The sequence below is a fragment of the Apis dorsata genome, unplaced genomic scaffold (genome assembly GCF_000469605.1).
Source record: "Apis dorsata unplaced genomic scaffold, Apis dorsata 1.3 scaffold_220, whole genome shotgun sequence".
Classification (NCBI taxonomy): domain Eukaryota; kingdom Metazoa; phylum Arthropoda; class Insecta; order Hymenoptera; family Apidae; genus Apis; species Apis dorsata.
This window is the reverse complement of record NW_006263502.1, coordinates 225921-243322: the sequence shown is the minus strand read 5'-3', so window position 1 is coordinate 243322 and position 17402 is coordinate 225921. Positions and strand designations below refer to the sequence as shown.

The 17402-nt window shown below is 32.7% G+C and overlaps 1 protein-coding gene and 1 long non-coding RNA gene across 2 annotated transcripts in view; one reads left to right on the top strand and one right to left on the bottom strand.

Moving 5' to 3' along the window:
• Window positions 1-17402, bottom strand: part of LOC102673647 — an 80927-nt gene that overhangs the window by 30192 nt on the left and 33333 nt on the right. The gene's annotated exons all lie outside the window — the stretch shown is intronic.
• Window positions 4589-17402, top strand: part of LOC116185574 — a 17484-nt gene continuing 4670 nt past the window's right edge. The window contains exons 1-2 of the long non-coding RNA XR_004150425.1: window positions 4589-4599; window positions 7185-7190. This is a non-coding gene — a long non-coding RNA (uncharacterized LOC116185574). The remainder of the gene's footprint in view (window positions 4600-7184; window positions 7191-17402) is intronic.

The following is a 17402-nucleotide window of genomic DNA, read 5'->3' as shown; positions in this document are numbered from 1 at the left end:
AAAAAAAAAAAACGAAAGATTTTAGGAAGAGACTGTAACAATATAAAGAATAAAAAAAACTGTATGTATGATACGATATAAAGTTCATAAAAGAAAATAAAGAAAAAAAATTCATTAAGAAATATTATAAAATTTTATATTGCAGAAATTTTTAATCATTTCTTTATCGAAACGAATTTTGGAATTTTTAAAAAAATAAATTAATTTTTAAACACTTTTCAATAAAAATAAATTAAATAACATAATGGAATAAAAATGAACAATGATTTTCAAAACAGAAAATCAATTAGCTATTTTCTAAACTATAATTATTTAACCATTTTTATCCTCTGATAAAAAACCAATTCTATGCGATAAATACGATAGATCATTAATCATATCAAACCGCTTAAAGTATGATAAACTGCACCTATGAATACATATATCAAAGATAAAAAAAGAAATTCATAATTTTTTTTTAAATTCATTAAACAAATAAAATTAATATTTAACCCTCCTTTTAATAACCTGTTCTTTTTTAATAACAATCTCATCAACGATATCAAAGGATAAAAACAACGCGTCAAATTTCTATTTTCTACACTATTCTATAATTTCACAGTCGAGTTACGAATTTCAATCCGTATGAAAGGCAAGAAAAACACAACCGATCTTCGTCAACCTAACTAACAACTCGAGCGCCATCCATCATCGTGGCATGCGTTTACTCGACTCAAAGAGGGGTACGAGTGACAGTGTCCCACGTCGATTAAAAAATTAAAGCTAATTACGGTCAAGGTGCAGCCATCCGTCCTCCCGAGGCGCGGAGACGAGGCATCGTCGTCTGGTCCTCCACAGGGAGGACGAACGGTTGAAAATAAAGAGAGGGAGGGACGGCTCTGAAAGGATATCCATTATATCCGTTCGCCTCTGCTTAAAATTACCACTCTCGTGCATTCCGTGCCAACGGAGGGGAGTGCATGATTGTAACGCCACTGCGGAATGACAATGTGGGAGGACCAGTAATCACGACAATGAAGGAATAACCGCGCTCGTGTAACGAGATTGCTGATCACAATGATCACCACTCTCTGGGGTACCACCCTACCTCCCGACTGCCTATTAATTAACGAAGGAACGAGGGGCTGTAATAAGTCTGAATAATAAGTGAGTTTGATGCGTTGGAATTGTTTCAGTTTTTTTCCATCTCTTTTTCTTTCCTTTTTAACGTTCTTTTAGACTACAAGTGTGGTATAAGTCTGAAAATATCTCTTGTTTGTTTGTGTTTGAATTAATATAATTGAAATTGTCTTTGGATTATTTTTTTGAATTCTGAAAATTTTAAAACGGATTTCTCGATGTTGGATTATCTCGGTTTATTTATTTATTTATTTTTTAGAGCAAAATAATACAGAGTTCCAAAATAATACAGAGATTTGTAGATATTTATTAAGCAATTGGGAAAGGGAGATGGAGGCGAGGAATCAAATTAGAATTCATAAAATTATCAGAAATTTCTCTCTGGCAATTTAAAAACTTCTTTTTCGGTATTTCTCGTTATACTTAAAAAACATGAACGCTCGACTCTCACGTCATGCGAGAAATAAACTTCTCGTTGAAACGAAGTTGGAGTACGCACGTGGTTACGTCTGTTGGCAACGATGGTAAAACATTCTGCGCGGTTTCGAAATGAGAAAAATATCATAATTACACGGGACACTCTCGAGACATGACTCGATTTTCTGGCGTCGCGATCTTCCGTTTGAAAAATTGCAATTTTTGGACGATGTCGGGTTCCCCCTTTCATCTCGAAACATCACAGATGCGTTCAAAGTAATGAGATTTTTCCGTGAACGTATCATACGGGTTTTTATATTTTTTCTACCATATTTTGTTGAGGATAATTTCCAAATAGGATATCCGATTTTCGTGTCTTTATTCAAAGTATTACGATACGAAATTTATATAATTATTTGTCACACAAATGCAACAATGTGAATTACTATTAACTTTTATTTTATTTGTAATAATATTTATAATTGTATATTCGCAATTTTTTATTTCGTAACATTTTATAAAGTTAAAAACAAAAAGGTAAACGTGCACTGAAAAAAATAAATTTTTTTAAAAATTGTTGAAAAATTCCATATCTTTTTTTCTTATTTTTATTCTAAAAAAAAAAAATTCCATGTTTTTTAACAATCATTTCTCATTCATCAATCAAAGTATCCAAGATAAATATAGGCCTACTTCAGATAGGATAGGTATCGTTCGATATTGTACACGATTTATTCTCATGCCAGATATTCATGAGCGTCAATTCAATTTTTGCGAAATACAATGTTTACGGATGAGGGTGCAAATAAAAGAGAATGAAGAAAATTGAAATTAATTTTATTCCGTGATGCTAGTCCTTTATTTCATTATTCGAACTCATGATCATGAATCGTGTGTTTAAAGTTTGAGAATTTATAATTGATTTTCTATCGAATTATTACGAGGAATTTTAATCAAATTTTGAAGTGACAATTAATATTTTCATAATTTCCTCTAACATATATTTGGATGGAAATGAAAATTAAATTTTTATTATATCTTGATTATTTTATTTTGATTTATTATTTTGTTATTGAAGAAAATTTTTGAGATATAAATTTGAAAATTATTATTAGAATGAAAGAGAGATGTCAATAAAAATTTTTTAATTTTCTCTACATTTTTGAAACAAATTTAAAGTGAACGAAATGGATTTACAGATGTTATCTGTGATAAAAAAAAGATATGGTAAATATTGTCGAGAGTTAATGTATAACAATATAAAAAATACGATAAAATAAAAATAAAATATAAATGAAACAAATATACAATATTAAAAAATAAATGTACAAATTTGAAATATTAGTATAATATATCAATTCTTATACAGAAGCAGCTGCAAATTCACAATTCCCAATCTCTTTCTCTTAAAAATAACGATAACATTAATAAGATAATTGAGTCTAGTACGCTCAATTGATTTTTCATTACGTCGTAAGAAGAGAAGAGAAAAGAAAAGAAAAAAAAAATGTAAGGAAAATTCAGATTCTTTTTCGCAGGAGAAAAGAATCTGGGGCTTCGCGTTATAAGAACATTGCTCGTTTACCTCGACAATGCGTTTTTTTTTAAAGCGTAATAAGAAATAAAAAGAGAGAGAAAAAAAGAAAAGAGACAATAATAAAACCAGAGAGAAAATAATAAGATTTTTAAGTAAAATTGAAAAAATATATCCTCGCCTAAATTTCAATGATCCTAACTAAAAATAGCTATGAAATTTTCACGTGCAAGTTAGTGTCGTACATTTAATTTCTTCTCTCATAATTTGAATGCTTTAAATATAAATGCATATTAAATTATTATTTAGTTTAGTTAAATTTTGATGACACGATAACAACGATGATTTAACGCGAAAATAGAATGTTATAAATGAGCAAAATCAGAAATGAAACACATTTCAAAATCATTGAGATCACATAAATATTTTTTCGACAATTTTCAATTTTCTCGACGAATCTCAAACAACAGAAATCGAAGGTCGAAAAAATCGAGACGAATTCGATGTTCTCGATTGGCTAGCTCCATGCTAACGACTATCAGTCTATCGAGGCTATTCGAGAATTTGTAATGTATGCATCCGTACGTTGTCACATCCATTCACAAGGGACGATAATTCACAAAGGATCTCGATTCCCGGCACGGTTGCTTCGCAATATCGGCGATTGATTAATTTTGCCCCGTTACGCATCGGATAAATTTCTCATTTCCACGAACAAAGACGTGCCACCACCTTTGGGTGAATTGTTTCGTAGAATTGTGATCCAATTGTGACGGTACATCTTTGTGTTTCCGGAAAATTGGAAGATTTAAGACTCGAGAGCATGCTTTTCTTCTGTTATACGTGTGTCCGTCTTCGTTTCGTTAATTGGAAGAACAAAGATAGATATATATACGATCGCAGCAAAAAGTTGCACGTGTGCATCGTTTTTGCACCGAAGGGAGATTGAGATTTTGTCGAGCAAATAACGAACGATTTCGAAGGTGGAATCGTTTCGTTTGTTACGTTCGAACATGGTTTATGAAATATTGGTTGTGCATCATGTATTATGTATTACTTATTGTGTGAGAGTTTGTAGTATAGGTGATGATACGAGGTTATATTTTCTATACTGTTGAAATAAACGGATTTATTTCAGATTTCGTTATTTGAAAGATATCACTGCTTTCGAAAGATTTTATTAATTTTATAATAAAAAATATTATTTAAAAAATGTAAGATAATGATATTTCTAAATTAATTTACACGGATGATGATTTTTATATATGAATATATACTGTGTTAAAAAAATTAATATTATAATAATTATACAAATTTTTTATTCAAAATAGTTAATAATATTAGTATTTTTGTAGTCTGATATATAATATATATATATATATAGATCATGCTTGACCCGAGCACATTTCTAATTTTAAGGCTCTTTAAAAAGCTCCTTTTGCTTTAGAACACATCTCTAGTAGGTAAGTAAACAAGCTACTGTTTGTACACCAAGCTTCCGGTCCCCAATTTACTTTCAGAGCAGAAATGTTTTCTCCTGTTCCAAACTAAACTGTGTTTCTAGTCTTGCAATTCCAACAACGATCCAATGTGTCAAAGAATAACTAGCAGTTACAGTAAACATTTCTTAGTATTGCAAGAATTAATAAATATTAAAATATATGGACAAAACGTATATCGAAATTCATTTAATTTACATACGTAAAATTAAGCAAAATTCATTATATACATATTCAGAAAAAAAAATATAAAAATCATAAGATATTATCCTTAATAATATCCATCTTATTACTTTATTATCTTAACGTCACAAGTCAGAAATTCCTAGATTAGAAAATTAAATTACAGTTCATTCCCAAAAAACTATTTGGAAAAAAAAGAAACCATTACAATCCACAGGATAGTGCAAAATTTGACTCGATTTCGATCCAACCCTCCTACCGAAAAATCCCCAAAAGTTAACTTAATTCCTCCCCCGAAAGATCGCGAATAAAAGCGCATGGCAGCCATTTCGTTTAACTTTTACAGCATCTTCTGGTCGGTCGCCATTAGTCCCAAAAGTCCCAAAGAATTCTTCCTTACGAGTCCTCCTCGGCCACCGTCCCTTCCAACGGATTAGCAAAACGTCACCGAGGGGACAGGGGGGCAGTTAACTCTTATCTCACGTTTCGCGACGATTTTACGAGGGGACGAGCTCTGGTGTGTACACACGCCATCGCTCCAGGCATCGTTCCCTTATCTACCACCTTCAATTCCCTCGCCCTTAACCGGCAGAGACCGGGTGGCGATATTCACGATGATTTTCGCACGCCTCGTAATTTTTAATTACGCCACCCTTCGCGGCCTTTTTATATCCGGTATAACGAAGTCATAGTCCTTTGCAACGAGCCGAATAATTGAAGCAATTATAACCCGGATAATTGGGTTCCGGTTAAAAGCGGACGTCGTCATCGATGGTAGCGGAAGTCGTTCTCGAAATCGGTGTCGGGTAGCAATCTCTCTCACATACACACGCTCTCTATATTTCGTTTTGAGTTTTTTCCTCCTTGCTTCCAATTCTTCTTTCTGTCTGTCGAGAAAGGCTTTAGTATTTTCATGCAGTTTTGGTTTGGTTTTTATTAAGTTATTTGATGCAGTGCGCTCGTTCGTGAAACACGATATTCTTGAATTTAGTTTAGATCTTTGTAACGTGTGTAATAATTATATGGAGTTTTCTTTGTTGTAAGATATTTAGATTATAATGAAGTTTATTTATTCTTTTTTTCTTTGGCTATTTTTTTATTTTTATTATCGTGTTTGAAGTCTTAAAGTTTAGAATATTTATTGGGATGTTTAATATTTTTTAAATTATATTCTTTTAAATTAGTACGATACAATCTGGCCTATTAATATTTTTATCAATTCAAATTATTCAACTTATTGTTAAATTTATTGTGGTTGATATTAACAATTAATTTCTCAAATGAACTCGTGATCATTTCCAAATCTGAATAATTTGCGGTGCCTTCGCTCATTAATAACCACGTCCTACTTAAATAATCAACTGCTCTTCATTAATTTGACGCGCAGCGTACCGAGAAATCGCAGAATCACGAATCTAGTATGTATTCTGTGTATTCTGATGTTGTGATTGTAACTTGTACTTTGAAAATTCAACTTGTATCTCGTTAGAAGTGAACATGCCTTTTACGCGTACGTAGAATTGGAAAAAAATATTAAATAATTAAATTGAAAAAAATATTATACAATTAAAGCTAAAATGGAATAAGAATATTGGTAATCTTTATTCAAGTCATAGCATAAATAAACTATATGAATGCAGAAATGAACAACATATGATTATCCAATATCTACGATTTCTATTTTATTATAATACACTCCAATAATTAAAAAAAAAAAAAAAAACAATTTCCTTTCAGAATCACGAATTACTTTTTACTATTTTAACTATTTTAAGTAAAAATATTTTCTACCACGATTAATCACAAATTATTTCCCATTTCATAATCATAAATACTTCCTATTCCCATCACTTCTTATTATACCACAATAATTCAAGAAAAAACAATTCCCCTCCCTTCAAAATTCCACTACTGAACACTTTTGATATTCAACTACAACTACAATCACGAATACTCTCAATATTCAAAAACAATAACATAATCCAATAATTCGAGAAAAGAAAAAAGGGAGAAAAACAATTTCTTCCTCCTTGAAAAACTTCTAAATCACTTCCCCACTTTCCACGAACAACATTTCTTATCGCAATCGAACGACCACGAATATATTTCGGCCACGAATATCAAAACAGTTATCGCGCAAAAAACGAGCAGAGACGAATAAACTACAAAGCAGGAATAAAAAAAAAAAAGAGCACGCGTGGTATATCCTTCGTATCATCCATACCATCTCTCCTCCCCCCTTCCACTGTATTATACTTCCAACGAATATAATGCTTCTTGTTAGGAACCGCGCCGCGCTCGTAATTATGAACGATTGTGAGTACACGTCGTTCCAGGTAACCGGCACAATGCCGCGTTTTCACCGCGTACTCTCCCCTCTCTCCCTTCCTCTCTTCTCTCCATCCGTACGCTCGCTTTTTTCGGCGGGGGAGGGGAGGGTGCATGGTCTCGTATTCGTTCGATCCCGTGTCGTTTCCCGCATCTGTTTCGCCGTGGTTATTCGAGCGAATTTTCACCGGTATCGGCACCGATTTCTTTTCCGTACCGCCACCGATACGACACGATTTTCCTGCCGACGGGGGGAGGGGGGGAGGGGGAATCGGTCCCCGGTTATTTTTACCTTCCATGCACGGTGTATATGAACGCGGGCGACGAGGTCGCGGCTTTTTCCTCGAAATTTCGTTTCGCGTTTCCGTTCAGTTTGTTCGATGGTGGTGGGAGAGAGAGAGAGAGAGAGAGAGAAAGGGAGAGAGTACAAGTTGTACACGCTCTTCGCAGAGCGTTTCCCGGATCGTTTTGTATCGTGGAGCACATGGAGAGGGGAAAGAGGAACGAATGATACGAGAGGAAGTCGGGGGAGGGAGGGAATTAATATTTGCGAGGGAGCTTTTTCTTCTGAGAGGGAGGAAGGGTTGAATTTTCGCGATTATTCCACCGGCTAGGTTATCGGCCTCGATTAATTTCATCGGCTGGGACAGGTTGGAGGAATTAGAAGACGAGGGGAGTTAATCGCACACGGGGGATTTTCTTTGGAACGGTAAGGGGTAATTCTTTTCTTGAGAGAAGCGAGCTTGAGGAGGAATTTCTAAGGGGTTAGATCGGATATTATGATTGTGGACCGAGGGGATGTAAATGTATATTTTTTTTTGTAATTCTAGAATTTTTTATTACAAATTTCGTTGTCTCGAAAATGGACAAATGGAAGTCGTGATTTAACATCCTAATTTTTATAGTTCGTTCGTGGTTTTTGTGGTTAATGTCATTCCTTGATTAATGAGATGTACGAATAGAAAAATGGGATATAAATTATTCTTCTTGATTACGTTAACAAATTTTTATAGAATACAGAATAAAGTTCAAAAGTTAAGTTTTAAACAAAAGAAGAAAATTGAATGAATTAGAATGATTGTTCACATTTTTCAAATATTCCTAATAATCGTATTAGTAGCATCAAACGTGTTTTCTATAATTTAAATTATAGACAAAATTTCAATTATTTTAATACCAATTTATATCAACTCATAAAACTAACTCTGATCCATAACCAATTAATTCCAAACTAATTTTGAATTGTACGCAAAATTAAATTTTTTTCTACAAAATTTTATTTTTCCACTTTTAATTCTTACATAGAAGAAACGAACAAATTCCATTCCCTCATTGATTTTTCTATTTCCAACTAATCAGGAATGCATGTTCTCTCTTTATCGAGTCTCCTCGAGTCGAAGAGGAAGAAGAAAGCACGTAAGGCAAATAGCAATCAAATCCAATCTCCTTCTCGAAATTCTTATCTCTTCTCGATTAGAAAGAAGATGTAGTCTCCACCGGAAGTGCTCTGCGCGAAAACTCGAGGATCCAAAAAGTCTGAATGACAAGCTGACGGTGAAAGCTTATCAAGTCGGCATGAAAGTTAAAACGATAATCGAATAATCGTCGACTTGTTCTCTCCTGTCGACCGCGAAATTCACAGTCGCATCGTTCTTATCGGTCGAGTGAACTTTCGACGAACTCTTTCCACCTGGCCGATCTCGTTTTCAACGTTTTCGTTCATCGTCCCTTGAAGGCAACATTAAATACATCCATAGAGTTACTCGTATCCAAAAACTTTGCAAAGATTTTTGAATGGCGTGTTTTTCCTTTTCCAGATTCAATTGAAAGATACCGAAACTCGTAACGAAATTCTCGAAAATTAGATGAATCTCTGAAAGTTTCTGTATTTTTTCTTTTTTTTAAATTGTGGAAAAAGAAAATTTGCAGAGTTCTTTTGTATTTGTAATTTTAATTTTTTTGTATTTGTAATTTGTAATTTTTCTTCGAAGATTTATCTCGTTTTTTTTTTTTTTGGAATCGTGCAATGAAATTTGTGAAAATTCCTTTTAATTTTCGAGTTTTCAATAATCGTAAGAGGATGATGTAACGGATTTCGAAGTTAACAGACGATTTCTAAAAATCTAGAACACTTTCTTTGAAGAAAAAAAAAATGGTATTAACGAGAGAGAATATTTAAGGAGAAGACCCGAGTACGCGTTAATGGGTAATTAACATTTATGTTGAAAGGAGCTTTTGTAATGCTCAGAAAGTTGTTAGAATGGCCATTAAACCTGGAAACATCCTTAGGAATGTCTGTGCTATATTTACGAATGATAATTATTGTCCAAAAACTCGTGAAGAATTCAAGTTAAGAAAATCATAAAAATCGAAAAGAATTTATATTCTTTATGATTTTCTAAAAGTTATGAAAATCTTGTAATAGAAAACGATAAAATGTGATAAGAATGTGAAAACACAATTTCCTTTTAATTCAGTACAACTCACTTTTCTTAAATTTTCACTTTTAATATAGAATCAATACTCATAATTTTTTTTCTTGGAAAAAATTTTCTACTTTTCTCGCGTTGCTCTTCTTTGCTATAAAATGAAAAGGAAACTTTTTAAATAATAAAAACCTAAATATTTTCCTAAGAAAAGAAAACCTTAAAAGATCATATAAAAAGAATCCCAAATGAAATATTTTTAATTACCCGATAAAATATTCAAAGCTTCCAAAATAAGAAATATTTCTCCTCTTAAATTATAGTTTTTAAAACTGTTTAAAAATGATTTAAACGATAAAACATAAAAAAGAAAGAAAACATAAAAAAAGAAGAAAAAAGACTTTAAAACATTCGAACCTTCGAAAAGCAAATATTTCCCTACGACACGCTTTAAAAAACGCTTAAGGGCGAGTTGAATTATATGTATATATAACTGACACAAAAGAGTTGACAATTCCAATTCACAGGATCGTATATAATATCAAAAATGGAATACAATAAACATCGAATACGATTCATCGATTTCACTCGTTGCAAGTGTGTTTTCACTTTATCCCCATTTTCAACGAACTAAAGTGCACCCCTGAACGTCCGTTCTGTGGGCGTTAATTTTTTTTCTCCTGCTTCTCATCCTTTCCTTTTTTTCCATCGTTCTCCCTTTCCTCTCTCTCTCTCTGTTTCTCATATATACACACACACGCATACTTTCTCTTCACGCGATCGTATCTAATTACATCGTGTGACCGCCTCCAAAGGATAGTTATAATTAGCGCTAGTTAGAACATAAAACGAGCACCCTGATTTATTTACGGTTCTTAATTTGCATTCGCCGACTGTCCACGGCTTTTAATTTATCACAGATACGATAATCCGTTCTATCGTCATCGTTAAATTAATTCGCCGATTTTATCGGTAATAAAGTATGGAGAATGTTTGAAAGAAGAGAGGTTTATAACGTGGTTGAATTAAATCAGATGATCATCCTTGAAATATTAACAATCTTGATTATAAAGTTTATTTATTGCTTTTGATGAGATAGGAATTTGATACAGTGCATTTAATAATATTTTTGGATTTGTTTTGATAAGATGGAAATTTTGATTTTGATTGTATTTTTTTTTTGGTTGTTTTTAAAAATCTTTCACATCTCTTGGTCCTTTTTTAATAATCAAACGATAAGTTCTCTTTGTGATAATTTTTTTCATGTTAAATATTTGTTTCGATATTGTTTTAATATTGAAAAGTATTTAATAAAAATATTTGTTTCATATTGATTATATTAATATTAGATGTTTAAAGTATATTTTGGAAAGAAATTTATGGTAACTTCGTCCATCTGTTATTATTTAGAAATAATTAAATTCGTAAATTGGAATTATTGCTACTTGTTTGATTTTATTCTGTAACAATTGTTCCTGATTTTGTTTTTGTTCCTGAATTTGAAATTTAATTTTCTAAAAATTTCTTTTTTCTATTGCGAAAGATTTATATTTCTTTCTCAAAATTATTTGTACGTATAATAAACAATTGAAATGTCATAAAAATTAACAATCTTTTTGAAATATCTTTAACAATTTATTATTTTCAAAATATAAAGAATCGACAATGAGTTCAAAGAGCAACGAATTTTTAGAATCTTTTGATCTTTTTCGCAAAAGAATTTTGTTTTTATGTTTCACTGATCCTCGATTAATTAAAAAAGGATTAATTTGAGCTGAAATCGAACCGCCTTTAATCGAAATAAAGATTTTTGCTTGAATTTTGACCGACATTCGTATAATAGAAGTGGATCAGAAAGTTTTAATTTGTGAATGAATTCTGCCAAGCTTTTGAAACTTGTTTTTTGTCTAAACTGTTCGTTTCAAGTAAGAATTCCAAACTTTCGGTCCAAACTTCTCCCTTTGCTTCAAATTAATTTTGAATTTTCGCAAAATCTCAATTTCTTAAATCTTGTTGTTCAATTTAAGCATAAGTTATTTTAATTAAAAAATTACGAAATTATGTATCGCCATTGATGCAATTTATACATGTTTGTGAAATATGTATAAAAGCTATCATTTTCTTAATTCAATTCTTGATTGAAAATAAAAAGATAAAGACAATAGATCAAAGATATCTTCAAGAACTGAACGAAAATATTCTTTTAACACAATTCTCGAATAACGTTGATGAAACTCAAAGTATCAATATTTTTTTACAATTATCCGCTCTACTTTCTCAATTTTATTCTAAAATTCTGCTAAAACCATCCATTAACTCGAAGGCAAAGAGCATACATATTAATTGATTCGTTTCATTGTGGGAGAAAAAAAAATTATTTGAATAAAGAGGACGAAAAGTAATACAGAGATAAATTGAGAAGAGAGCGAAATTGTCATCGGTGTATTTTTCTTATTAAAATTCTCAAGTGCTAGAATTTGTGTTTATCGTTTAAAAAGTGTGGTATTAAAAGAAGAAGTTTAAAAGAGAAACGAAACTTTTCGCAATTAACATTTTTAGATGCATGAAAAATTCATCGTAATGTTTTTTTATTGTTGAAAGAAGTTTGGAACTTTTATCAGAAGAAATTCATTGTTTTTGATTGTCATAGTTATAAAAAAAAAAAAAAAATCATTGAAACAGGGAAATCCTTTTACGACAAAATATTCTGAAACGTCAAAATTCACTTTAGGATTCTTTTCACATTTGAAAAAGTGGAAAGAAATAAAAATCGAAGATGAAACTTTTATCAGAGAGAATAAAATATTTTTCAATTTTTCGATGCTGAAAGTATGATGAAAAGTATATCGAAATATCAAAATTTGTTCTCAAGTTCTACTGAAATTCATTCGACTATTATTTCATGAAAAAGGGAAAATATTTCATAAAAGAAAGAATGTAAAAAATACACAATAAAATGTTATTCGAAGTAAACAGTATAAAACTTTCGTATCACAAATGAAACTAACTTTAAATTCATCACTACTCGAACAATGTAGCCAGAAAAAAAAACAAAAGTCAAAGTTTTAAAGACAAAAATTCCTTTGACTCATTTTATTATTTTCACAGTAAAAAATTTCATAATAAAAAATTCCACATATATTATTCTTTTACAAGTATAAAAATATAAATTTATAATATATCTATATTATATTATAACTTATAATTAGTAACATTTTTAATTTATATAATTTTAAATAATTAGCTACTGAAAAATTTAAAAAAAGAAGAAAGACGAAAAGGAAAATTCTACAAAAAAAAATCTATAAAAACTCATTATATTCTAATCATTATTTCTATAAAAAATAAACTATCTATTTAAATCGTGCATATAAAAATATAACTCTTTAATTGTAATTTTTCAATTGTAATTAATATCATCAAATCTAAAAGTTAATAAAAAATAACAAACGAAGTAAGAAAAGAATTTTTTATTATTATTTAATTAATAATAAGAATTTATATTTTTACAGAATACAATTGAGCTATGCATCCAAAAATATAAACAATTATAAACTTTTTATCATTACTTCTTCCAAGAAATAAATACAAAAAAAAAAAGAAAAAAATAACAAAAAGCTAACAATTCTTACTTCGTACCCGATCATCGAAACCAAAAATCACGTTACAAGGGATAAATTCAGGAGAGAGAGAAAAAAAAAAAAAAAAAAACAAAAAAAGCCAAAAATCCCTACCTCCTCCCCGCCCCCCCAAACCAAAAACCCCTTTACAAGGGGAAAATTCGGGGGAGGGAAAAAAAAAAAAAAAAAAACAAAAAAAGCCAAAAATCCCTACCTCCTCCCCGCCCCCCCAAACCAAAAACCCCTTTACAAGGGGAAAATTCGGGGGAGGGAAAAAAAAAAAAAAAAAAGAAAGAAAACCAAAAAGTAACAAAAATGAATGCGAGAACATAATTCGGATAAATGTTTTTCCAATCCATCCCCATAACGTGTATTCGAACAGAGGGTGTTGTGCGAAACAACGCGGCAACGAAACACAACCTCTACGAATCACCCACACACGTAAAACGCGGTCGTCGATTATTGCGCGCATGTAGGCGTGTAACGCGCGCGCACGCCGATATCGCCGCTCGTGAAACTCGTTTAATCATTAATTTAACAACAAGCGAGCGTCGACCGTCATTGTAAAAGTACACGATAAATAAATATCGAAGGCTTCGATATTTCGTATTTTGATTTGGCTCGCGACCGAGTCGCGACAAATGGCTTTATATATGTTTATATATATATGTTTTTATATACGCGGTTGTAAGATTCGTCGTTGATATGAGTCATTCGCGTTCGAGAATTCGACACGTGCGGAAGGAATATAGAAATTTCGTCGCAGATTTTATTCTTTAATTTTATTCGTTTTTGGAGTATTTACAGAGTGGTAAGTTGAAATAAATTTATATAATTATTCGAAATGGTGGTGGAAATGGATTTTTTTAATGGGTGTTGGGAAAATTATTCGATATTGATTCTTTGTGCGTTTTGGATTTATGTAAAGTGATAAGTTTTTTTAAAGTTTAGTTAGTTAAATCGAATTAGGATTTTAATAAAGTATATAGAATCGTGTAATTGTAGAAAATTTCCTCGTCAATATGAATATAATATATATAAAAGATTAATAATTTGGATTCCTTTAATTTTTGTTACAAGTTACAAGAATTTTATATCGTATTGAATTTCATGAAAAGTTTAATTATACTTTAAAATTTAAAATATATTTATTAGAAGAAATTATATATTTTATATCAAAATTTATTAAATCTTTCTTACAAATTGAACGAAAGAAAAATGAAACATTTAATTAATCTTAAATGACCATTACTATATTGTACTATTATATCATTCAAATATCCTTACTTCCTCTAAAAAAAAAAAAATAAAGACTAGTCCGAAACTGGTCCAGTTTCTACGCACAGTGCTCGACACGAACAATAGAGAGACAATTACACGATTCTATCATTTTGAGCTTCAAAAATGGAAAGACACGCGATAACGTTAACTACGTGCTCGACGAAGAAATTCGCAAAATTCACGATACAGCGCCATTTGGCTCCTACAGCTTTTGGTCATATCCGTTTCACATTTCGACGAATCGTTCTTGTTCGAACGAATCGAATCGAAAAAATTCCCAAAAAAAATAAAAAGAGAGAGGGAGGGGGGAGAAGCAAGAGGAATCAGAAATAAAGGAAAAATGGAAATTGCACAATCGAACTGAGAATTGTGTAAAAGTAATTCGACATATAACCTCACGTTTCTCGAAATGACTACAACGCCACCTACCTCGTCTACTATTTATATTTGGCTGGCCATTTTCCGCGGCAAAAGGTTGTGAAAATAAATGAATATCAATGTCCAAGCGCTCGAAACCGGTCGATTGGTCGAGATACATCCGGCTCACGATCCAGGGGAGCCCAGGTGATTTCAAGTTCTGGTTCGTTCCGGTAGGATTATCGGTCTTGTTGGATGAGAACTGATGTTACGCGTTGTAATGGAGGGGGAGATCGGTGTGGAAGTTGGAATTGGCCGATCGTTCCTTGGTTGAACGAGGAAGAGTTTCAGTGATCGGTTGGAAGAATTGTGGGAAACGTTTGAGGATTTTAGATGGGAGATTGTGGCCTGTGACTGGAATAACGAATGAAACGAATGGGTTAAGGTATTTAACCGAGTTCCAAAGGATTTAAATTAATAGATACTTAGGATTTTACGGATCAAAACTAACGAATTAAGAGTATCGAAGAGTATTAAAAATGGATGAATATCTAAAATATATAATAATAAAGTCGGATAATAAAGTCGATTAAATGTTCAAATGTATGATACATTACATCGATGTTTTTTTTTTTTTTTTTGATAAAAATATCAAAAATTGTCCGAGAATAGAAGATAATTGAAATTACTCGATATCTAAACTACGAAATATCCAAAATATTCCTAATATCCAAAATCAAGAATAGTAAATTCCAGATCTTCGCTAATAAGATTCTCTTACATTTACGAAATTTCATTGGTAAATGAAAGCAAGATATATCGACGCATTCGAGGAATATCTCATCCCATCCCAAACAATTGTATCACATCGTGGAAGATAAAAAAAAAAGAAAAAAAAGAAGACGCGTACGAATACTTTCCAGTTCGATACTCTATATTATCTCTCGCTTTCTCTCGATACATAAACCGTTACCATAAAATCCGTCGTTAAAATAAAATAAAAGTAAAAGCAGGAGGTCGCAAAGGGCGTGGTGGATCTCGATTATCGAAGCGATAGTCGCCCTCGCTTCGTCGATCACAACCTTCTACCGTCCAAGTAAAAAGAAAAAAGGAATAGGAAAAAAGAAAGCAAGAAGGAGATGACGTTAGAGAACGACGTGAAATTCCAACCTCTCTTTCGCGTTCTTCGAGATCATCGAGGCTGACATCGAGGCTGTCGCAACGCGTATACGAAACGCGCGCGGGTCTCGTTCGTTTTCTATTTTCCACATTTTTTTTGTACATATATTCGAGATGTTCGTATAGAACGCGTAAAAAGCTTTGAGAAGTTGTCAGGGGAAAAAATGTCGTAGTAAATGTAGATGGTGGTTTCCAGTACTCGGGTAATTACGTGGTTACCGCGGGCGTGTTTTTAGGATATCTGCCAAATGAGGATTTCTCGGTAGAATCTAAAAAAAATTATTTAATCCAGGGAATGGTAATTATGTTGAGAGCTGTAGATTCGAGTAATCAGTTTTTTTCTATTCTACTTTTTTTTTGGCTATTTAAATGCGACGCCTTTTGCCAGAACGCTTTTTAATAAATTCCTCGTTTTTATCATTTTTACGTACTTCAAAGTATCTCCTACTTTCAATCGATCTCTTTTGCAACAAATTCACCAAATATATTCCAGTCTCGCATTGTGATTAATATTTCGATCGATTGTCCAACTTTTTCTCAACCCTCTTTCTACCAAATAGATTTATACGCACACATCGATTAACCATAGAGTTCGAATCGTCTGCAACGCCTCCTTTCCCCCTTCGAAGCCATCAAAGATATTTCAGATCTACATGCATTATATTATACCATAAGGCTCCAATCGATTGTCATACAATACATGCACAAGTCTCCTTCCTTCCCTTCCAAAGAATTCCAGATTCACGTACCCGCATCGATTACTCTAAGAAATGATCGATCGTCCTCAACAGAATCTCCTCTCCCCTTCTCCAATCCACTAAAAAATTCCAGACTCCACCGCGTCTCTTCTGTCAAATCTCGCAACGAACCCAAATCAAACCAATATTCCAAATATTCACACGCAGCAAGTCTCTTTCCTTCCTCAAAAATATCGTATATCAGACTCGTGTCGATCACTACAAATCAATAATTGCCCGATCCAATCTTCCCCCTTTTCAAAAAAACCTCAAAAACTTATTAATATCTATCTAATATCGGTATCTATTTCCATTTCATAGGCCACGAATATCGATCATCGGGACGCGTGTATCGATGCCTCCTTCCAAGCTTCGCGGGGGGTCGACGAGAGGAAACTCGCGAGGGAGAGAGGGGGAAGATCGACAAGCAGGAGTGGTCCTCGAACGTTCGCGGACCGGCCCGTTTCCACCCTCGTTTTCCTATTGTTTCTGCGCCCGACGTGAAGCACGCGGCCGAATAATAAATTCGAGTCCCCACTCGGGGGAGGAGGAGGGAGGGGGAGAGGGAGAGGAGGAAGGGGCACTCGGGAGTCCGGTACAGATCCGGGGGACAATGACGATCATCCGCAACCGTGCAGATCGAGCGAGGAATCTGGCGAACGACAACCTGGGACGCCTCCATTACCTTTTTCCCTCTCCCTCTCCCCCTCCCCTTTCCTCTC